We start from the raw sequence: 24,097 nt of genomic DNA, 5'->3' as shown, positions 1-24,097 counted from the left end.
CTAGCCAACAAGCAACTCACAAGCCAATTAAACCAAAAACATGCCCAATTTCTGGGGGTTTTTTTCCGCGGGTTTGGCATGTCTGGGCTTGACCCTGCTTCCATGTTATAAATGGTGCATTAATAAGGAGCTGCATTTTGCCTGACTACATGTGACAAAAATGTCTTGGTCAGTTCAAATGACACATCCCTGTGACCGTCCTACGGTTCTGAAGGAGCTGGGACATGCCACTCTCTGACCTGAAGCTTTGTTTTTGTGCAATATGCTGCCCCATGTCACGCCTCACCCCTCTTCCATATTGTACAAGGCTTGAATAGGGAACTGGGTTTTGACTGACAAATTGTGTCTTCAGTCAATCCCCACAACTGTCAGACTGTTCTGAAGCAGCTGGGACATGTCACTCCCTGACCCACAGGTTTGTTCTTGAGCACTATGGTGTGAGATGTGATTTCCCCCTGACCCTCCCCCCCAATTTCATTTTGTACATGGAGTTTGAATAGGAGCTGGGGTTTGACTGGCTGTACTTGATAAAATAAGTATTGGGTCATCCCAAGTGACTCGTCCCTGTGACTGTTCTTTCATTATGCCGAGATAAGGATATTTCTGGTCTGACAAATTTATTACCCCAATTTTAAATATGTGCTTTCTTTGTTAGTAAACATACAATATGCATGTAAAAATCAACAAAAAGTATTTAGCCAAGTTGTTGCAAATCCAGCTGTAATGTTTTAACAAATTATGCGATAGTTACAAATGAAGAAGTCTATAGGAACTTTTTGTTGTTAGATTAATTAAAAACAGGGAAAATGGCTACAGTTACCAAAAATTGTTTGTTATAGATATAGAAACATTTATGTTTAGTGTTGTCTTTTCCTTGTTACACAACAAAAATAATATGAAGACACTACTCTCAAATAATCTTGTTTATTAGCTGTGTGCAAATTTACAAGACCTCGCTTAATGCACACTTCTGTTCTGAGTGGTTTCTGGTGGCTTCTAAAACAATGAAAACACTGAGCACCACTATAGCACTCAAAAACTACGTAAAGGAATACTATCCTATATCTTTCTTTGAAGGAGCTAGCATCTGTAGTGTTGCTGTGAAACTCATATAATAGTAATGTGGCTTGGTACAGTTTAATTGAATCTGGAGAACTCTTTGTGTGTGGCTGGAATATCTCCATCCTGATTCCTTTTTAATTCCAAAATTCCATCATGAAGTCCTCAGTTTTACCAAGTTTATGGATACATACAAAATGGTTCCCAGTGTTATGTTATCCCAACAACTTTGTACCTATAATAACACCTTGTCTTTAATAAATTCTACTGTTAATACAAATAATTTTGATGACTTTTATTGAACTAATCAATATTTGAAAAAATATTTTAAATAGTAATGTTTTTTTTAAGTTACATGGAAAAGAGCTACAGAGAGGGCTGATGAAATGTTCCTACCCCAGAAAACTGTCTGCATAGTCAGTGAATGGTATTTGAAAATATGCAGGCCACTACTTTGAGATGCATCCATGAAATACATCTTGTTTTCTTTTCGCTTGCTATCATGCACAGAAGTATCTGATGGAAATAGCAGAAAGTCAAATTCTTGAATCTTTCTGTGATCAGACTTAACTGTGAGTGTAATGATAAGCTGAATGGTTCACCATTAATGAAATGATACGTACTTAGTTGATGTAATCCAATTGCCCTTGTTCACTTTGACTCTGAAATTGTAAAAGAAGTAAAATGTTGCTATTTATTATGATAAACATATTTTAATTAACTGAGTAGTTGTTGTTGTTGTTGTTAGTGTTGATCACTGGTTACACCTATATTTGAGCATTCCTGACGATTTGTATTAAAAGGCCCTGTTTTGCATAAAGGGAATTTTTTCTTCATGAATTTCTGCATAGAATTGCTGCATAATTTAGTGCTATCTGCCTCTCCCTAAGGAGGTATTTATGGTCTGTAATCCTGACACCACCATTGACTGCTCCAAACATCCACATGGAGGGGGAAACTGATAAAGGTTTGGGTGCAGAGGGGCTAGTAAAAGAGTTTAATAGATTCAGACATTTTCTGGCCAGAGGAGACTATTAGGTCATTAGTCTGCATCTGACCTCCTGTATATTACCATAGAATTTCATCCAGTTTCTCCTGTATTGAGCTTGGTGTGACGTTGTACCCCATAATGCTTTATAGAAATATGCTTATGAATGTAAATATGACATAACTGGAATATGTTTTATGCTAGATATGCCATGTAACATATCTCTGCAAAGGTTATGATCTACTGGATATATTCATCCTATTTACATGCATGTATCATTTTTGTATTCAAAGTTATGAATATTGGCTATGTACTTGTTTGATTTTAAGTAGCCTCAGTGAAGCAGTTGGTCAGCTTCTTGAGAATAGACTATTCTCAGTAAGTGCCCAATCAAGAAACACTTAAGCTAACAATGAGCTTTGAGAGATGCCAATCCACATCTGAGCTTTCCTGGGACTGTAGCTCAGCCTGTAAAGTTCTGAGTCATACATGGACATGTGACTTGCCCATGTGACTCCAAAACTCCATCTTGGAGCTGGATTCTGCATAGGAGAGGGGAAGGGGTTTCCACCCACAAGAGAGAGTATATTTAAGCCCCTGTGAACCCCTCTATTTTGTCTTCAACTGGCTCAAAAGGTAGCCTCTCCACCCACAAAGGATACCCGAAAGAAATTGGAACAAAGAACAGTAACCACAGGGGTGTGAGTGATTGCTGGACCCAGACTAGAAGGAGGTTAGTCTGTAAAAGAAGCTTACTGGAACATCTCAGGGTGCGATTTCATCTGTAATCACTTTCTTACTGTATTAGGCTTAGAATTGCGTGTTTTATTTTATTTTGCTTGGTAATTCACTTTGTTCTGTCTGTTATTACTTGGAACCACTTAAATCCTACTGTTTGTATTTAATAAAATCACTTTTTACTTATTAATTAACCCAGAGTATGTATTAATACCGGGGGAGGGGCAAACAGCTGTGAATATCTCTCTATCAGTGTTATAGAGGGTGAACAATTTATGAGTTTACCCTGTATAAGCTTTATACAGGGTAAAATGGATTTATTTGGGATTTGGACCCTATTGGGAGTTGGGTATCAGAGTGCTGGAGACAGGAGCACTTCTTAAGCTGTTTTCAGTTAAGCCCGCAGCTTTTGGGGGACATGGTTCAGACCTGGGTCTGTGTTTGTATCAGGCTAGCATGTCTGGCACAACCAGGTAGGGCACTGAAGTCCCAAGCTGCCAGGGAAAATGGGCTTAGAGGTAGTCTCAGCACATTAGGTGGCAGTCCCAAGGGGTTTCTGTGATCCAACCTGTCACACCTGGTAACTATTTTTTTTTAAATTATTTTTTATTGATTTTCATAAAGAAGGAGGCAATGAAAAATACAAGAAGGTAAATAACTTACAATTTGATATTTTTTTCAAATATCAGGGTTGGGACCCACAGCTGAACTCAGACCCAGCTCATTGCTCTCAGCTGACTCAGCTAATGAACCAGGCCTCCTGATTGGCTGAAGACTCCATCAGTCACAGTCTTAAACACTGCGGCAGGCCTGGGTTTCTGGCTGCTCAACAGCATTCCATGCCCACAGCTGTATTTCTATTCCTGCTCTCAGCTCCCTTCATGTTCCTCGCCCTTGCTCTGGCACCTGCTTCTGTATCCTGCTCCCTGACCCTGGTTCCACTTCTGGTTTCCTGTTCCTGGCCCTTGCTCCTGTCCTCACTATGGCTGATAGTCTGGCTCCAACCCCTGGCTCTCAGCTCTGGCTTATTCCCCAGACTTGGCATTCAGTTTCTGGCCACTGCTCTGACAACTGACGCTTGGTCTCTGGCCGTCAGCTCTGGCTCGCTCCCCAGACTTGATAACTCAGCTCCTGACTTGGCCACTAGGCCTGACTACCTCTGTTCCAACCAGTAGGCGAGGCAGCCGCAGCCCAGTCATTATACCAAATCACATGCTTCACTAGATCTACTATATAAGTAAGCAATTATGCAGTTTTGTAACTCATTAAAGCTGCAAGACCAGACAATACAAAACCAGACAACGCTACATAGACATAACATGTTAAGGAGAGCTAACAGTAATACTATAAAAGACATATATGAATAGGGAGAAGAAACAAAGAGGAGATGGGGAGGGGAAAGAAAGAGGAGGGCTTAGGTAGACTGGAGGTTTGGCATTCTTTGAGCCATCTCAACATTTTTTATCCAAATGTATCTAGAAAGAGGATCCAAATTACTTCAAAAATCATATCATTGCTCTATATGGCAATACCAATAAGACATGTTAGTCAAACACAGATTTTCTAGAATGGCATCCACTCTTGATTTGAAGACATCAAGAGATGATGAATCAACCACTTCCCTTGGTAGTTTATTCATTGGTTGATCGCCCTCACTTTTAAAAGTTTGAACATAAACTTCTAATTTGATTTTGTTTGCCTTTTACTTCCAGTCATTGGTTCTTGTTCTGCATTTCTCAGATTAAAAAGCCCTTTATTACCCATGTAATCTAGATATGTCTGTCTTCTTTTTGATTAAACTAAACAAATTGATCTTTTTAAATCTCTCACTGTATGGCATTTTCTCCAGCCTTGAATAGTTTTTTTTGGCTCTTTTCTGTGCTTTTTCTAGGTTTTTCAACATCCTTTTAAAAATGTGGACACCAGAATTGGCTGCAGTATTCTAATATGAGTCTCACAATACCATAAACAGAGGTAAAATCAGTTTCCAGGGATTATATTTGCTCTTTTTACCACATCATTGCACTGGGAACTCATGTTCAGTTGCTTATCCACTTCATTAATGACTTGGATAATGGAGTGGAGACTATGCTTGTAAAATTTGTGGATGATGCCAAGCTTGGAGGGATTGCAAGGACTTTGGATGACAGGGTTAGAATTCAAAATGACCTTGACAAGTAGGAGAATTGGTCTGAAATTAACAAAATGTCATTCAGTAAAGACCTTTTCAAAGAAATACTTTCAGGAAGAAAAAGTCAAATAGACAGCTACAAAATGGGCAATAGCTGGCTACACAATACTTCAGAAAAGGATCGGGGGTTATAGTTAGGGTGACCAGATGTCCTGATTTTATAGGGACATTCCTGATGTTTGGGGCTTTTTCTTATATAAACCCCTATCGCCCCCTCCATCCCCTGTCCTGATTTTGCACATTTGCTATCTGGTCACCCTAGTTATAGTGTGACGAAAAAGGAGTATTGTTGTGTGTAAGACATGGGAGGTAATTGTCCCTCTCTACATGGCACTAGTGAGGCCTCAACTGGAGTATTGTCCAATTCTGGGTGCCATACTTTAGGAAGGATGTGGAGGAACTGAAGAGTGTCTAGAAGACAGCTACAAAATCATAAAGGGCTTAGAAAACCTGACAAATGAGGAAAGTTTTTAAAAAACTGGGCATGTTTAATCTGGAGAAAGAAGATTGAGTGGGGACTTGATAGCCCTTAACATATTTTAAGAATGTTATTACAAAGAGGATGGTTATCAATTGTTCTCTGTGTCCATTGAATGTAGGACAAGAAGTAATAGGCTTAATCTGCAGCAAGGGAGACTTTAGGAAAAACTTTCTAATTGTATGGATAGTTAAACTCTGGAACAGACTTCCAAGGGAGGTTGTGGAATCCCCATCACTGGATGATTTTAAAAACAGTTTGTACAAACACCTGTTAAGGATGGTGTGGGCATACTTCATCCTGGCTCTGTGTGGGGAGAGAGACTTTATGGTTCTTGAGGTCCCTTCCAGCTCTATGATGCTATGACCCCTAAATACTTTTCAGAATCACTGCTTTCAAGGACACAATCCTTCCCCCGCCCCCGTTTGGTAGTTACGGCCTGCATTCCTTGTTGCTACATGTATTCAAACATATTTTGTTTGAATCTTATTGCTCTGTCCTCTTCATTATTTACCACTTTGCTAATCTTTGTGTCATCTACAAACTTCAACAGCAGTGATTTTATATTTACTTCCAGATGTTGATGAAAATGTTGAATAGTATTGATCCCTCCAAAACCCCTCCAGAAACACCCACATTCTATGATGATTCTCTACCATCGTCTACTTTTTGAGTCCTGCCAATTAGCTATTTTGTAATCCATATAAAGTGTGCTTTATTGGTATTGTATAGTGCTAACTTTTTAATCAGAATGTTACAGTACTAAGTATATTGTATCTTTTCTATGGCGGCCCTTATACTGCAGTGATGAGCGTGGTATCAATGCACTGCTGGAAGGTGCTCAAAGCAATGTGACTACACATCTGTTGTATGGTGTTTTTTCTCCCATCCTATCCCAGGGATAGGAACATGTGCAGAGAAGTATATTTGGCAGGGTTTTAGCTTTTTTGTTTGGTTTGTTTTGTTTTTGTTATTTAAATATGTGTTGCTTTGTGTTTGTTAGAGAAGGCAAGATCAAAAAAACGTGCCTTGCAGTTGGAGCAGAAGGTGGTGAGGTTTGTGATGGGTTCATTCCACAGTTTAAGATTGACCCCGAGAAAGTTCATATCTACTGCACAGACAAGCTTTACCCTATTGCAGAGAGTTCCATTGTGACTGAGGAGTGGAGTTGTTGACCATACTCTGTGTCTCTGGAGCTTAGGAAATCTTTTGGATATCCTGGGCCCAGGCCATTGTGCACATTAAAGATAAGGAATGAGACCTTGAACTTGATTCAAAATCCAATAGGAAGCCACTGTAAGGAGAGAGGACAGGTATATGATGTGTGCATGATAGCCTCTGTTGCTGAGGAGGTGCCTTGCAGTGTTCTGTATTAGTTGGAGTTTCCTAAATGCTGACAGCTTTATGCCCAAGTATATCACATTGCTGTAGTCCAGCTGAAAGGTGAGAAAGGCATGAATAACTGAGGCTAGGTCATTGTCTTCTAGAATGGGATGGAGTCTCCTACCCGGTCGGAGATGGCAGAAAGTATATCTCACGCTGCAGCATGGCTACAAATATTTTTACCTTTATCAACCAAACTAGAAATGCCATCAAAAAAGAAATATCAGGTTTGTTTGACAAGACCTATTTTCCATGAAACCATGTTGACTGGAATTAATTGTATTCCTATTCTTTAATTCTTTAGCAATTGAATCCTGTATTAGCTTTTCCATTGTTTTGCCCAAGACTGATGTCAAACTAACCTGCCTACAGTTACCCAGGGCATATTGCTTTCACTTTTTGAATATTGCACAATATTAGTACTCTTTCAGTCTTCTGGAATTTCCCTGGTATTCTAACTTTTATTTAAAATTAAATTGATGGTCCAGACATCTTCCTAGCTCACTTTTTATAACTCTTGGGTACAAGTTATTAGGACATTCTGATGGTCTGGAAAGTAGTTCATCAGTCTCATGTGATACAAATACATCATCCTGTTTCTTTTTAAATACAGACCAGAAATATTTATTGAATACTTTCTGCATCATTATTAACAATTCTACCAACTCTGTCCATAGATGCTCAACCCCCCTCTACCCCCGGCCCCGCCCCGTCTCTATCTCTGCCCTGCCCCTCCTGCCCCTGCCATGCTCCCATTCCATCCCCTTCCCCAAAGTCTCCGCCCCCTCCCTGCCCCTATTCTGACTCCTTCCCCAAATCCACCCCCCCGGCCACACCTCTTCCCCTCCTTCTCCCCTGAGCATGCCATGTTTCCGCTCCTCCCCCCTCCCTCCTGGAGCTTGCTACAGCTGTTTGGCCGCAGCAAGCGCTGGGAGGTACGCGAAGGAGCAGGGATGCCGCACGCTCAGGGGAGGAGGAGGAGGTGAGGTGGGGAGGGGAGGGGAGCTTGGCTGCCAGTGGGTGCAGAGCACCCACTAATTTTTCCCCGTGGGTGCTCCAGCCTTGGCGCACCCACGGAGTTGGTGCCTATGACTTTATCTAGTAATATGTCTATACCCCTATACCATTGCTGGGATTTCCTTAGTTACTAATATTCTCTTAAAAACTCCTCCTTATTGTCATGAGCCCTGCCAGCCATGGATTTTTCCCTGATGTCTTTAACTTCCCATATCAACTTTCTATACTTTTAAACTTCTAATTTATATATATGATTTCTTATTGGTGCCTCCACTTTCTTGATTGTGGAAGCATGGCTTTTTGTTCATCTAATAAACTCTCCTTTAAGAATTCCCAACTTTCATTCATGTTTTCTTGTCTATTTTTTTTTCTTCCAATCAATTTCACTCATAATTTTCCTCAGCTTTGAGAGATTAACCCTCTTGCAGCACCAAGTTTATATATTACTTGTTCGGACTGTCCTCTGTTTGCCCATATTTAATGTAATCAGGTTATGAGCACAGGTCCCTAGGAAACCACCAACATCCAGTCCAGTGATTGATTCTTCTTTATCTGTCCTAATGAGGACCAGAATAGAGCTACCTTATATTGAGTGCAGTACCTTATGTGCTAGAAAATTATTATCTGTAATTTTGAATTACTGGAACGATGTTTAATTACTGGTAGCATGAGTTCTCCAGTATATGTCTCCCAAATTGAACTCCCCCATAACAACATTGTTTCTGTCAACACATTAAGCACCTGTCCGTAAAGAGTAACTCATCCCATTCTCTGGTTTGAGTCAATGGCCTGTAATAGATCCTCACCAGACCCCAAATTGGGCTTTGTTAGTTAGCACATTGATCCATATGCATTCAAAATTCTGTGGTTCTGAGTTACTGATAAATCTAAAACTGGTAAGATGTCTTTAATATCACGTGTCACCCCTCATCCTCTTACCCATTCTCTTCTTCCTAAACAGTCTCGCCAGTCATGTGACTTGTCCCACCAAGTTTTAATAATGCCAGTTATATAATTTTTCTTCATCAATAAGAATTGCTGCTTAATTGTTAGTTGTTACCCAGACTCCTACCATTGATGTATAAACACTTGAAAAATTTCTTCTCTTCGCATTCTTTGTCACATCGGTGCCATTTGTTCATGACATCCTGAGTTTGAGTTTTGTACTGCATTTGCCTCCTTAGCACCCTCCCCTTGTATTGGTAGTTTAATGCCCTCCTAGCTGCTCCAGCTAGTCTCTCCAACAAAGCTGTACCATTGTGTGCCAAAATAATCAGTGAATTCTTGAATCTTTGTGTGAGTCAGAATCCCCAAAGAGATTTTAACAGACCAGGGAATCAATTTAACCTTCCGTATGATGTGGGAAGTCTGCAGCTTTTTGAAGATGAAGACCCTTTGGATATCTGCATACCACCCTCAGACTGATGGGCTGGTTGAGTGGTTTAATCAGACCTTAAAGAAAATGCTCCTGAAGTATTTGCTCAGGACCTTCGACATTGGGATCAGCTACTCACAGCATTACTGTTTGCTATTTGGGAAGTACTACAGACCTCAAAGGGTCACCTGCAATGTGATTACACCATAGTGACATTGTGGGGATCACCGAGATGGGTAAGAAATCCTGTCATCACCTGCCCTGTAACCCTGGGGGCCTTTATGCTGTGCAGCATTGATTCAATTTCCTGACAAGTACAAAGGCTCCCCCTGGTTTCTATTACCCTAGTTACCTTTTTGCAGGATGACACCAACAGCCCTTCCAGTCCTGAGTCTCCCCAAATCCATTCTCTCCGTGATCTTAAGTACCAGGCACTCGGACTGCTCCCCTATGGTTCATCAACCCCCAAGGTGTGACACCAGTTGCCCCCCCCCATTAACAATTTGCTTTGACACACACAAGATTTGCACACCAGACACTATCTTGGGATGAAAATAAACAAAAGGTTTATTTAATAGAAAAACCACAGATTCAAAGATGAAATAGTAAGGGAGAGCAAACATATACTAGTTACATAGAAAATAAACAAAGACACAACCTCAGGCTTTATACTTCCATATTAGATAAAGTCCTTTTTCTAATGCAAGTTACCTAATTCCTTTGAACAATTTCCCAGCATACCTCTTACCTGTGGGGGTGGGAATTCAGCATTTCTATGACCGCTTCCTGCCTAGAGGCTGTCCCTCAGTTTCTGGATGAAAACTTCAATTTCAAGCCTTCTTTTAAAAAGGCTCCCCTCCCCCGGTAACTCATGGTTATTCAGAATGGGGAAAATTCCCTCTTGACTTGGTAGCTGGGATGTATCAATTTTTTTCCATTAACTCTAATACTCCATCATTGTCTTTTCCTGGGCTGGACAATGGATGGTTACTTGGAGCTGGTTTTGTGTAAACATCTGGCTTGGGGGGATGTCCCTCCTGCTATGAGGTGTAGCTGAAGTTGTAGTACAGGTTATGAGTACAGTTTTCTATATACACAAATGCACAGATTCATAACCACAGTCTGTATACGTACATCATAATGACGATCAAGTTCAGAACATTACTAGCTTTCAGAAAAGACCTTACTCAATACACTTATAATACAATGATACAGTGTGCAATCCATTGGTTCAGTTGCTCATTTGGTGGGGGTTTAAACCTTCTGATTTCCTCTTGAGGTGGCTAGACCCCACTTGTCACAGTAGGAAATTTGCTTCAGTGAGAAAAAGCATATTCTATTGTCTAGGTCAAGTGCTGACCCAGGCCGCTCAAACTAGGACTATGTACAAGATAGCGTCCATCACTGCTGACACCACCTTAAGGGGGCAATACTCTCAGCCCCTCTCAAGGATTTGCAGATTTTTCCATGGCAGCTTAGATCACAAGAGCTCGGCACTTTTGCCTAGGATTGGGCTCAGGGTTTCATTTACAAATCATGAGGCTCAAGTAGCAATATTTTGTGTATTTTTAACTTAAATCATCAAAACTCAAAATTATGCTGTTTTAAAAATTATTAGTATTCTAAACCAATTAATTTTACAGCCAAACAACTTCAGGGGGCTGGACACGTTTTTGCTGAATTCAGGCTGAAGTGGCACAGTTGATTTAAGAAAAAGAAATTATATCTGCAAAGTGGACAATCTGGGCAAAATTCACCTCGGCCTAATTGCATTGGACCAGATTCTGATCTCAGCTACACTGGATTAAATCTGGAGTTACACCAGTGACTCCAAAAGGAGTTACTCAAAATTTAAACCAGTGTAGTTGAGATTATTAGAGGAAGGAGTCTCTTATGGTTAAAACATAGAACTGTAGACCAGTACATCTGGATTCTATTTCCAGTTCTAAAATAAAGCATGCAAAGATTGCTGGCTGTGGCTGCTGAGTTTGTACTCCACTGCTGAAAAGAGGGCTGTAGCAAGAAGGAGTGCTGCTGCTGAAGAGGCCAAAGGAAGACTGGATGCTGAAGGCTGCCTAGCGGGTGTAACTGCTGCTGTTGAAAGGTGGTTGCTGAGATCATGGAGCCTAAAATAAACCCAGTAGGACTACATAGAAGCTCAGGAGAAAGGCAGAAGACTTGTTGGACTTTGATACCCCGGATAGAGTTGCCAGTTTTGGTTGGATGTGTTCCTGGAGATTTCATCATGTGACATAATCTTTAATTAAAGATTAATCTTTAATTCTTGGAGACTCCAGGACAAGCCTAGGGGATTAACAATCCTAACCCTGGAAGAGGTAGACTCATGGTTTTTTTTTCTAACTTTTGTGCTTGACTTTACAACCTTAATGTTAACATTTTTTTTGATGTAAAGTTATATATAGACACACTTCTGGGGGGCAAAGGAAGGTTAATATGAGCTATTAAAAATCAGCCCAAGGCAGCCCTCTTTACCTTCTTTAGAAAATAGATTAGTTTTTAAATCTATTATATTTTTAATGGAAGTACACACTTGGCATCTAAACTCATTATTTCAAATTATACTCTCCTTTACACCTATGTAACCCCACCTGCATTTCAGTGCAGTTGGACTACTACCTTTCAAATGTACGTCAGATGATTTAGCAAAGACATAAAAAAGGGTTAATAAGGATTTAGAAACCTAACTTAATTTTTGCTTCTAAATATTTAGGAGCCTAACTTTATTCACCCATTTTTGAACAGGTGCTTGAATTATTAAAGGAGAAGGACCCCTCAAATAAAGTTGGAGAGGCCAATTTTTGAATGGCAGCATTGTTAACTTTTCCCCTGATTGTTTTTACAGAACCATCTTGCTATTGTGCTTATCACACAGTCCCAAACTGCTTCCCATTTTTTGGGGGGGATACTTTACTGGTGATATTATTCATTTTTATGTGTAATTAATAAAAACAATCAGAATTTTAAAAAGTTAAATGAAGCTGTTGCAGAATTTCCAGTCAGCTGTATCAGAGTTCCACCAAATCTCAGGAATGTTGCCACAAAAGTAGATCAAGCCTTCTGCAAAATATACAGGGCCCTGATTATAGGCAGCAGAGGAGCAGTCCCAGTGTTGTGGGATCTGTGTGAATAAGCAGTATCTGCGTGCATGCACCAAACCAAACCAGGGAAAAGATGAGGCTCAAAATGAAATTATCCACTAGGGAAGGAAGAGAGACCGATGTTAAGATGGAAGAACCATAATGTAGAACTATGAGGTAAGGAGAACTAAGAAGAGGAAGAAGCAAAGAAACGCGGGCAAAGGAAAGGGCAATTAATGAAAAGCAAAGAACAACAGGAGCAAGAGTGGGAGGTTAGGGATGAAGGAGACCATAAGAGATGAGAAGTAGGACAGAGTGGAGGAAGCAAGACCAGGGGATTTTAAGGACCATCAGATCTCCTGTCAAGCACAGTTCCACCCCAACCCACTCCCTCCAGGAACTTTCTCAATATTTATAAGGTATAGCATAAGCCAACATGGGTACAATCTGACTGACATTGTGCAGGAAAGTTTAATATCTTTGCTCTCCCTGTGTCATTACATGGCCTCATGTGGGTCACTTATTGAAAGTAATTGTGCTTTCTCTGATAAACGGAATTTGCAGAATAAATGTCTGCTTATCCTTGGAATTTGTACCATTTTTAATGTAGAGGAGAGTGCTTTTGTTCTGTTCTCACTTTGATCCCTCATGAACTCTTTGAACTCTCTGCTCCAATGGAGCAACTAGTTTTTTGAAGTTCATAGTGCTGTGTCTCTCTAAGTTACTGAGACACGTTTTTCATGTTTTTGTTAGACACACTTTTTTAGCAATAGGAACAAAGTGATCTGTCTCCATAAATATCATATGGTTATTTTTGGAGAAGAATAATGTGGGATATATTGTTGAAATATACACTTGTGTCTCCGGGCTGACCATGCCTTTGATGTACTGCTATTTACATAAAGCAATGATCTCGTAATAGTTGGCTAGCGAGCGTGGCTGCACTTCAGATACAGCAAACAGGAGGTAGCAAGGGCAGGCATGAAGCATTGTGGTATCAGTGGGTATGTCTTCACTGCAGAAGTAACTTGGGCTCTTGGGTAAAGGCCTCTAACCCCTTTCCCATCCACATACAAAAATCTCTGACCCTAGTTTAGTGGCGCTTTCAACCCAGGGTTGCTGGGCAATCCTGGAGTATAAGCTAAAGCCTGAGTGGGGCTTTCACACAGGCTGGTAACCCCTCCCTCTGGCGCCCCCCCTCCCCATTTTGTGATGGGCACATGGGCTAAACCATTTGAATACTGATAGTCTTCTAATGTCATCCCACAATTTTTCCCCTCCTCCGTGTCAGAAGAACAGAAAAGTTCTTCCACAATTCACTGGGAAACAATCATAGAGCAGCTGAGCTTACTGCAGCTGTGCCCCCAGAACAAGCAATACACATGGGTGAGTGTAACACCAATGAGGCTTCAGAAACTCAGCTATGGCTTTGCAGTGTGGCTGTACACACCTGGGCTAGTGCTCAGGCTTGTGTGCCAATCTCCTGTGTTAACCCTGGAGTGAAGACATACCCAGTAAAGCTCTGCAAGTTTGAGGGAAGATCAAAGAACACTCTCCTCTTATTTGCAAAAAGCTGGAAGACTGTGAGCATGTAAAAGAGATATTAGAGGAAAACTCTAACTCTCCACAACAACAAAGGTTACTGGAGATGAGAAGGCAACATTTCTCTCCCCTCACAAAACAAGGAACCTTCCTTCTTCCCACCTAGCCCTTCCCCGCCCCATTTATGAATTGATGAATATCAGAAGGTCAATAGATGGTAACTGTACAAAAATGGAGATCTCTACAGGCCTAAGCCTGGTCCCTTTGAGATCAGTGCTATTTTTATCATTAACTTCATATGTAGGATTGGGCCATAATCAAATAGGTTACGCATGATGGAAGAATATGTCCAAGCATATATCAGTGTATTAAAAACAAAGACACCTTCAAAATAATTTTGACTTCCACTTTGAAAAGACCATACTGTTTACAAATTGTGATGGGGTATATAAGTCCCCACTGGTCAACCATGGTTAACAGGAGCCTGAGCTCAATTAGGCTACCAGGTGGCAATTGGAGCAGTATTAGACATAACATGATCAAACCCATCTGGGATGGTTCTGGGTCTTTATAAAGGAGTAGTAGGGAAAAGGCTAGGGAAGAGACTGGTAGTCAGGTGTGTCTGCTCTTAGCTAAAAGCAGAGAGAAGCCTGAGAGGCAGATGTGGAACTAGAACCAGAGGATCCTGAGCTAACAGGAAGCCTGGGGCAGAAGTGGGTTGAACCTGGAGGTAGTGAAGCCCAAGAGGGAATGATCATATAGCCTAAAGGGAATCTGGACTGATGTTTGAGGGGCTGCAGGGAGAGAGTGAAGAAGCCTGCAGTCTCTCTTATGATAGTAGAGAGTGGATGGATCTGTGGGAAACATGCTTCTGCAGAGCAAGGAGGAAACCTGAGGCGGTCCAAAGTTTATTTAATTTTGTACTTTTCATTTGGAATTCTTGTTGAAGGATTCCATCGGACAGCTCTGTGAGTCCTAGCTCTGTACGAAGGATGCATCTAGGGAGGTTGTGGAGAGAAGGCCTGTAGAAAAGCTATAGTTGGAAGAAGTCCTTGAAGGCAGTATCAAGGAGTCTGATAGAGCAGACATTAGCTGCTGGTTATAGGGTCCCTGAGCTGTAAAACTAATTGTAATGGGAGAGCTTGGGTTCCCCTACTGGCGACTGGGGAAGATGAGGTGGAACTAAAATGTGACCCAGTTGGAGACAGCCTGAGTCATGAGAGCAGGCAGACCACTGCTGGACTGAAGCAACCATCAGCAGGGGCCACCAGACTGGAAAAAGCTGCTATGCCATATCCGGGTGTGTCTGTAGTGAGTGCAAATCTACACAAGTAATAAAAATATGTATTATAGTTTTCCATTACATGGTCATATACTTTTTTCCACAGATATTTGCTGACCACAGAGGAATGATGAGATTTGAACCTTGGGATCCAGTCCAGGCTCTGAAGGGGAGAGTGCTCTAGGGGGACAGATTCCTCTGCCCATTCCTTCAAAGTTTGACCCCGTCTGCTTCATCCCTTCCAACCTGTCTCTGTCAGTTCTGTTTTCCCTGGCTTTTCATTCAAATCTCCTCCCCTAGTCTTCACTCCTCAGGTATCTCCTCTCAGTTTCCTGGCCCATTAAGTTCTAGTGACGCCCCTCTGGACTCCATTCTCCATTTTCCAGTTTTCTTCCAGTGCTTGCCTCCCGGGTCCTCAATTGATCTCTCTTTGCCACCCTGGCCTCCAATGTCCATATGCCCCATCCTCATTGGCTGGCAGTTCTAGTCTCCCTCCTTGGGCTCCTTGTCCAATCTCAGTGTTTGTCCCTGTCATAAACAGATAGTTAAGGGTTAATGTCTCTTTTACCTGTAAAGGGTTAAGAAGCTCAGTAAACCTGGCTGACACCTGACCAGAGGACCAATAAGGGGACAAGATACTTTCAAATCTTGGTGGAGGGAAGTCTTTTGTTTGTGCTCTTTGTTTGGGGGTTGTTCACTCTTGGGACTAAGAGGGACCAGACATCAATCCAGGCTCTCCAAATCTTTCTGAATCAGTCTCTCATGTTTCAAACTTGTAAGTAATAGCCAGGCAAGGCGTGTTAGTCTTATTTTTGTTTTCTCAACTTGTAAATGTTCCTTTTTGCTGAGAGGATTTTACCTCTGTTTGCTGTAACTTTGAACCTAAGGCTAGAGGGGGTTCCTCTGGGCTATATGAATCTGATTACCCTGTAAAGTATTTTCCATCCTGATTTTACAGAGATAATTTTTACCTTTCTTTCTTTTAATTAAAAGCTTTCTTTTTAAGAACCTGATTGATTTTTTCCTTGTGTTAAGATCCAAGGGGATTGGATCTGGACTCACCAGGAATTGGTGGGGGAAGGGAGGGGGGATGGTTAAATTCTTCTTGTGTTAAGATCCGAGGGGTTGGATCGGTGTTCACCAGGAACTTGGTGAAAAAGCCTCTCAAGGCTGCCCAGGGAGGGGAAGGTTTTGAGGGGACAGAAAGTGATCCAGACACTGAAATTTCTGGATGGTGGCAGTGTTACCAGATCTAAGCTAGTAATTAAGCTTAGAAGTGTCCATGCAGGTCCCCACATCTGTACCCTAAAGTTCAGAGTGGGGAAGGAACCTTGACAGTCCCCTTCTTCCACGCATGCTTGCCCTAGATTCTTTGTCCGTCCCCCCTCCTCCGGTTCGTGTATCAATCTGCTTTCCGTCCCAGGTCCAGCTCTTGTCCCTTATTCATTTGAATCTGGCAGCTTCCTCCTCCATGTTGCCTGGGCCCAGACAGGGGACATTGAGAGCATAGGAGGCACAGTCTCCCTGCTCTCAGTTCCACTGCCCAACACTGATCCAGCCCACAGCATCCCAGATCTGCAATTGCAGGAAAAATCCTGCTTAGCTCTGGGCTGCATCATGTTCAGTATGGATGGAATCTTCAGGGAATTTAGCTCCAAAGCCGTCTACTGAGCATGTGTGAACTGTGATTTCTTCTGCCCCCCTCCCCCCAGCTTATAACTTGACCAAATTTGGGTGGATTTTCATAGGAACACCAAAAGGCACATGCCAAATTCTGAATCCCCAGTCCAAAAGCATGGGGCGCCCTAGAGCTTCTCAGAGAAAAGGTCACATGGGCAAAAGATATTTTTCCCTAGCCTTGTTCTTGGAAACAGCTGAACCAATTTGGTTTAATTTTTTTCAATGGTTAAAGTTTGGCAAAGTTGTAAACAATTGAAAATAGGGTTGATTTATGGGAAGTGTCAGGCAGCCTTAGAAATAAGTGGTGCTACCAGTGTCGTCTGTCATATGCATCATAGCTGTAAATGCCTCCAGTAACGAAGCCTGTTTCAGGATAAATATCACAAAGCAAAAGATAGAAAAGAGAGAGATCCCATCCTCCTGCAAGTGCAAGATCTATTGTACTTGCAAAAGAGGAGGATGTAGCAAATATTAAAGGGGGGCTGGCCTTCCAAACATCTTGGTTACAGCTGGCAGAGGGCACAAGGAGCGCTTAGAGTTTATGAGAATCCCCTGGTCAAGTATATACATAATTCACTAAAAGGTGGCATGTGAAGTTGTAACAAACACACCTCCTGGGTGTGGTGCTCTGTCCGATCTAGTGGCACCGAGACCACTTAGAGATTAATGAGTTTGCTACAGTCTTAGCTAAGAGCTATGTGGCTTTTAGCTCATGCAGTAAAGACTCATGCATTTAGCTCCAGAGGTCCCAGGTTTGATCCTGCCCACTGACAACAAGGTCTGTCAGTGGTTCTAAAGTCTCTACTGAGAGCCAATGGCAAATCATAATCATGGCAAAATGTATGTTTGGATAATGTTTAAGGAACTGTACATCAGTAATGAAAATGATGTCCATAAGGTATGCGAGTGAAGGCAGGGCAACAGAAGGTGATAAAGGTGCTCCTGTCCAGCAGGCAGGAAGAGATGCTTATCTTTCTCTGGCTGCTTGTGTGCATTGTGCATTTAGCATTGCCAGCCCTCCAGGAATGAAAGCTCAATCTTTAATTAATGAAACCTCCAGGAATACGTCCAACCAAAATTGGCAACCCTATGTGTATTGTCCACTTCACAACAAAGGCCTATCTACAGATTGACCCAAATGCTAATCAGGAAATTGACAAGAAAGCAGTTCAGGAAAAAAAAAAACAACCAGCAGGGGATGTCTTGCTTACCAGTACAGAGAATGGATTGGGGGTATAACTGGGGGTGCAGGAGGGCACCATGAATCTTTTCCACTGAGGAGGCAAGCTGACAGCGTGACTTGTCTCATGCACAGAAGATCATCGTCAAGCCTGCCTGTAATACACTGAAAGGATTGTGCAGGTCTTGCCCTATAAGACATAAAAGTAACTAGTTAAGTAAACCCAGGTTTTAGAATGCATGTTATGTTTTTGTTTTATATGTATATTTGTTTCCAGTACTTCCACTTGCTATCATTTCAATCTATCCTCTTTGTTACTTAAACTTTTGCTTGTTTTCACTACAAGCATATCTAAGTGCTGGGTGTTAAGGAGTGCAGTGATCTGAGGTGTAACTGGTAAACTGGGTTGTACTACTCCTTTGGGAGCAGTGAATCTGTGACTACAGCAAGTGTCCAGTGGAACAGGGGCTGGACACTCCCGAGGGACTTTCAGAGGGTACGGGGGTTGGAGTGTATCTATCACTAACCTGAAGATGGACAGTGGAGCCTGCACAGGCTGAGAATGGAGTGCTTGTGTTGCCTGTAGCCGGTGGAATCAGGAAGTAGACACAGACAAGACTTCCTCATGTTCAGGACAGGTGGTAACAAAGTGCCCCACAACCCTGGGTACTCCTGGGAAGCATGTCAATGATATTCCCATTGTAGAATCTTAAGATCCAGCCCTACAATATGCAGTGTGTGGGGGCTACACAGAACCATGTTGACTGCAGTGGGGGTCTGCAGAGAAGTCGCAATCCTCTTGCTTACTATACATTGTAGGACCAGGGCCTTTAAATTTCATATAGCCTCAATTTATTATCTTTGGCTGTTAAGGACCAAAATATCTTAGGCACAAATCCTAATCTTTTCGAGAAAGTTCTCTCCCCAGTTCAGTTGACCAGTTTGGCAAGGAGTGGTGAGAAAGAGATTAAACAGCCTGTTCTGATATCATATGTTTATTTTTTTAATTATGGGCATTCAGTCCCATTGTTCCTAACTTTTTTTTATCATCAGATTTCATCCAAAACTTTTTTCCAGATTAAGAACAAGGGATAAGACACTAAAAGTTATCTAACATAATGAGAGCAGAGTCTTAAGGGTAAGGGGATTTAAAACCTATATGGTGGTTGTGCCCTAACATGGTAAAATTTTGGAAACAAATATTCAGATAGGCTTATTACCGATCGTAGTTTACTGATTAACCCACTGATTCTATTGTTGGTTTCCCTCTGGATAATCAATATTTGAATTATAGGGCATAATCCTGCACCAGTGAAGTTGGTAGCAAAGCTCCCATTGAGTCAGTAGTGCAAGCCAATAAAGAATTAATAGCACACTTACTGGTTGCAGCTAGGTATCCTGCTGGAAGACACTGGAAGACAATATACGGTAGTTTCAAATGACTATTTGAGAAACACAGGAGTGGATGGGGGGAATCACTGACACCACAATTTTGGAAAGTATTTTTAAATGTGGCTGTTACTCTAATGAATTTCCAGGATCTAAAATGGGTCGGCAACCTCCGGAACGCAGCTTGCCAGGGTAAGCACCCTGGCGGGCTGGGCCAGTTCATTTACCTGCCATGTCCGCAGGTTCGGCCGATCGTGGCTCCCATTGGCCACGGCTTCAGGCCAATAGGGGCAGCGGAAAGCCACAACCAGCACATCCCTCGGCCTGCACCACTTCCCTCAGTCCCCATTGGCCTGGAACTGTGAACCGCGGCCAGTGGGAGCCGCGATCAGCCGAACCTGCAGACGTGGTAGGTAAACAAACTGGCCTGGCCCCCCAGGGTGCTTACCTTGGCGAGCTGCGGGCCAAAGGTTGCCGACCCCTGATCTAAAATAACTATCTAGGAACTGAGTCCACACAGCTGTAGTAATCTTTTGTGTAGTGATTAATAACTATCCATTATTGGATCTTGATGAGTGAATTTCTCTTTTCTTGTTTTCAGTTGTTGTATTTGTTTTTATTGATACAGAAAAGGTAATAACATTTATATAGATGTTTTGCCAAAACTTTTCATGCCAAAACTTTTTGCCCTCCTTATTTTCCTAACAGCTTCCATAAAAATTGTAATAATCACATAAACAATAACAAGGGAAATCATGGCAATTTTGCCCCCTCCTCCTCCTCAGTGCTAAGATAAGATCATTAGTACCTGCCCTGTCCATTCTCCTCCTGCTCAATTTGTATGTAAGGCAGTTATGAGAGATGTGGAGATGTGGATCAGACTAGAGGTCTGTCTAGTCCAGTATTCTGTCTCTGACAGTAGCTAGTACCAGATGTTTCAGAGGAAAGTGCAGTAAACCCTGAGATTACCCTAGAAGTGGTTGCTTCTTAAATCCGTCTGTTAGAGTGACGGCTTATCCCCTGAAGTGTGAGGATTTATGTACATTCCAAATGATTAGATATTCTTCATCTTTATTAATGTAATTCTGGATGTTCTCATTATTTATATAAATGTCTAATCCTTTTTTCAATCCTGCTAAACTCATGGCTGTGATGATATCTTGTAAAAATGAGTTCCATGGGCTAACTGCATGTTGTGATAAAAAGTGTTTTTTCTTCTTCGTATTAAGCTTGCTACCTTCAGATTTATGGAACATTCCCTTTTTGTGTTACAAGAAAGCAGGTGAATAGCAGTGCCCAATATTTTCTCAATACCATTTATTTTCAATGCCTTCATTACACCCCTTCGTCTTAGTCTCCTTTCTAAATTAAACAGTCCCAGCCTTTTCAATCTTTTTTCATATGGTAGTCTCTCCAGGCCTCTGCTCATTTTGTCATCCATCTCTGAACCCCCTCTATTTCTTTTCAGTCCAGGAATGATCTGAGTATTCCAGGTGTGCCAGTGTTTTATATATCTGCTTTATAATTTCTTCAGTATTGTTTTCCTTCCCATGCATTAAGTTAAAATGACCACAGGCTTATTCAAATGCATTTTGAGGAGTGCTGTAGGAGGGAGGTTTCCATGTAACTGTGAAAGGAGAGTTGACTCAAACATTATGTTAGGAATAATTGATCTAGCTATGGAGCTAATAAAATAATAAAGGATGTGTTCCTGCTCCCACCAAAATCATTAGTCAAACTCCTGTCTTACTTCAATAGGAGTTTGCAAGATTGAGCGCTAAAACAGCAAGTATCTACAGGCAATTCGTAAGTTTACACCGTTCCAGTGGTGGGGGTGCTCATTGAAATAGAAATGCAGGATGGCTTGCAATCCAGAAGGGGGAGGCAGCGACATGTTTTTTAGATCATACCTTAGAAATGTTAACTTGTCATCCTATAGGCAGACACCACCAGATGGTGCCCCAAACATTCCTGTTCCCTGTAGAGTGTATGTTGCTTGCAGGTAAAGATCTGAACAGCATACACAAGCATCGCCCCCACCAGTAGTTACTGTACAACTGCAGCATTATAAGTAAGGCCCTGCTTGAACAGCAGAATGATTGTCAAATAATTGCATCTGAGTTGCGGATAAGACATGGAAAATCGTGGAAAAGTAATAATGGAGCCAGAGAAGACCTATTTGTTCAAGAAAAAATTGCTGGAACAATATAAGCACTCAAGTATTATGTTATGCCTGCTAATTTTTTTTTGATAATCAGATATTTTGCTGCAACTATATTACAGTCATTAGTACATGGGGCTGATAGTGAGGGCCCTGGCCGCCAGCCAGGGCTCCTGCCGTCAGCTCCTGATGGTTGACAAAATTACGGTGGAAGCCTAATATTGCGTGAATATATAATATATATATATATAAATAATATATATAATATAAAGCCGTGCACAAGCGACCAGGGGCTGCTAACAGGGAGTTTCGCAAGGGAGTTCTCCAGGTGAAGGAGGAGCTAATACAGCATCTGTGGGGTAAGTGACTGTCTGTAGTGTGTGTTTGTTTGTGTTTGGGGGTTACTTGCTGTGTGCTGAGCTTGTGTTTGTCAGTCTGTTTGTTTGGTTGGTTGTTTGAGGGACCGTGTGCTCTGGCTGGCAGTTGGAGGCAGGTTTGAAAGCTCGAAGCCTCTGGTAATTGGCTGAGCCTTAATCAGTGGGCGGGGCATTCACTCAGGCCAGGGCTTTATAAAGCCGCGCACAACCGACCAGGGAGCTTTCCAAACAGGGGCTGCTAACAGGGAGTTTCGCAAGGGAGTTTGGAAGGGGAGTGGGAAGGGAGTGGGAGTCCCTCGCCAGCCGTAACCCCTTCCCTGTGGCCCCCCCCTAAAACCTGTAAACCGAACCACATTCCAAAACCCCTTTCTGTAAACCACCCTTCCACTAAGTAGGAGACAATGCAGGCAGAAGCCCAGCAGCAGAGTGGGGGCTATCCAGTTTATTGCGCTGAGTGTTGCATGTATGATTACCTGCCCTGTGGGTGGGTGGCGTATGTGTGCAGTCGGTGCAAGGAGCTCCTGGCCCTCAGAGACCATGTACGGACTTTGGAGGCCAGGGTGGCGGAACTGGAGGAGCTAAGAGAGGCAGAGAGTTATGTTGATGGGGCTTCCGGGACACTGTAGAATGGTCCCACCTCCGGTCAGACAGCTCCTGTGCTGTTGAGGAGGAAGAACGGCCCAGGGAAGTAGAGCAGTCGATGGGAGCAGAGGGAAACCTTCCTGTAGTTGGGACTCTCCTTCCAGATGGTGCTGGGGTTGCCTCTCGCACTGAGGTTGCCTCTCCGGGGGAGGGAACTCCAGTTTCTAGGAAAAGGCAGGTGTTAGTAATGGGAGATTCGATTATTAGAAATGTAGATAGCTGGGTCTGTGATGACCGGGAGAACTGTATGGTGACTTGCCTGCCTGGTGCGAAGGTTGCAGATCTCTCGAGGCATCTAGATAGACTTATGTGTAGTGCTGGGGAGGAGCCGTTGGTCGTGGTACATGTAGGTACCAATGACATAGGTAAGGGTAGGAGAGATGTCCTGGAAGCCAAATTTAGGCTGCTAGGGAAGATACTGAAATCCAGGACCTCTATGGTGGCATTTTCAGAAATGCTCCCAGTTCCACGCGCAGGGACAAGTAGGCAGGCAGAGCTTCAGAGTGGGAGGAGCCTATACAGGAGAGATGGGCTCCACCTAAACCAAAGTGGAACCAGACTGCTGGCACTAAACATTTAAAAGGTTGTAGAGCAGTTTTTAAACTAGGAGATGGGGGAAAGCCGACTGCTGCAGAGGAGCGTGTGGATCGGACACAGACTTCTCTTAGGGGAGAGTCTGATGATAGAGAATCTCCAGGTTATAGTCAGGAGCAGAGGACTGAAAAGTATAATGTAAGGGCCGGATCAGATGATAAACAGTCACATAAAAAAGAATCTGGCACATCAGAAAAAGGCCGGCTAATAAACAGGGACAAGTTTTTAAAGTGCTTGTACACAAATGCCAGAAGTCTAAATAATAAGATGGGTGAACTAGAGTGCCTTGTTATAAAGGAGGACATAGATATAATAGGCATCACAGAAACCTGGTGGACTGAGACCAATCAATGGGACACAATCATTCCGGGGTACAAAATATATCGGAAGGACAGAACAGGTCGTGCACAGGTTGTGCAAGTGTAGATTCAAATGAAGTAAAAATCTTAAGCGAATCCACATGTTCCACAGAGTCTCTATGGATAGAAATTTCATGCTCTAGTAAAAATATAACAGTAGGGATCTATTATCGACCACCTGACCAGGACAGTAATAGTGATGATGAAATGCTAAGGGAAATTAGAGAGGCTATCAAAATTAAGAACCCAATAATAGTGGGGGATTTCAATTATCCCCATATTGACTGGGAACATTTCACTTCAGGACGAAATGCAGAGATAAAATTTCTCGATACTTTAAATGACTGCTTCATGGAGCAGCTGGTACGGGAACCCACAAGGGGAGAGGCAACTCTAGATTTAATCCTGAGTGGAGCGCAGGAGCTGGTACAAGAGGTAACTGTAGCAGGACCGCTTGGAAATAGTGACCATAATACAATAGCATTCAACATCCCTGTGTTGGGAAGAACACCTCAAATGCCCAACACTGTGGCATTTAATTTCAAAAGGGGGAACTATACAAAA

General features: G+C 42.3%; 1 protein-coding gene across 2 annotated transcripts in view; it reads left to right on the top strand.

Moving 5' to 3' along the window:
* Positions 1-24,097, top strand: part of SRD5A2 (steroid 5 alpha-reductase 2) — a 79,718-nt gene that overhangs the window by 1,596 nt on the left and 54,025 nt on the right. The gene's annotated exons all lie outside the window — the stretch shown is intronic.

The sequence above is a fragment of the Mauremys mutica genome, chromosome 3, assembly GCF_020497125.1.
Source record: "Mauremys mutica isolate MM-2020 ecotype Southern chromosome 3, ASM2049712v1, whole genome shotgun sequence".
Classification (NCBI taxonomy): domain Eukaryota; kingdom Metazoa; phylum Chordata; order Testudines; family Geoemydidae; genus Mauremys; species Mauremys mutica.
The sequence above is the reverse complement of the archived record's forward strand: the minus strand, read 5'-3'. Positions and strand labels throughout refer to the sequence as shown.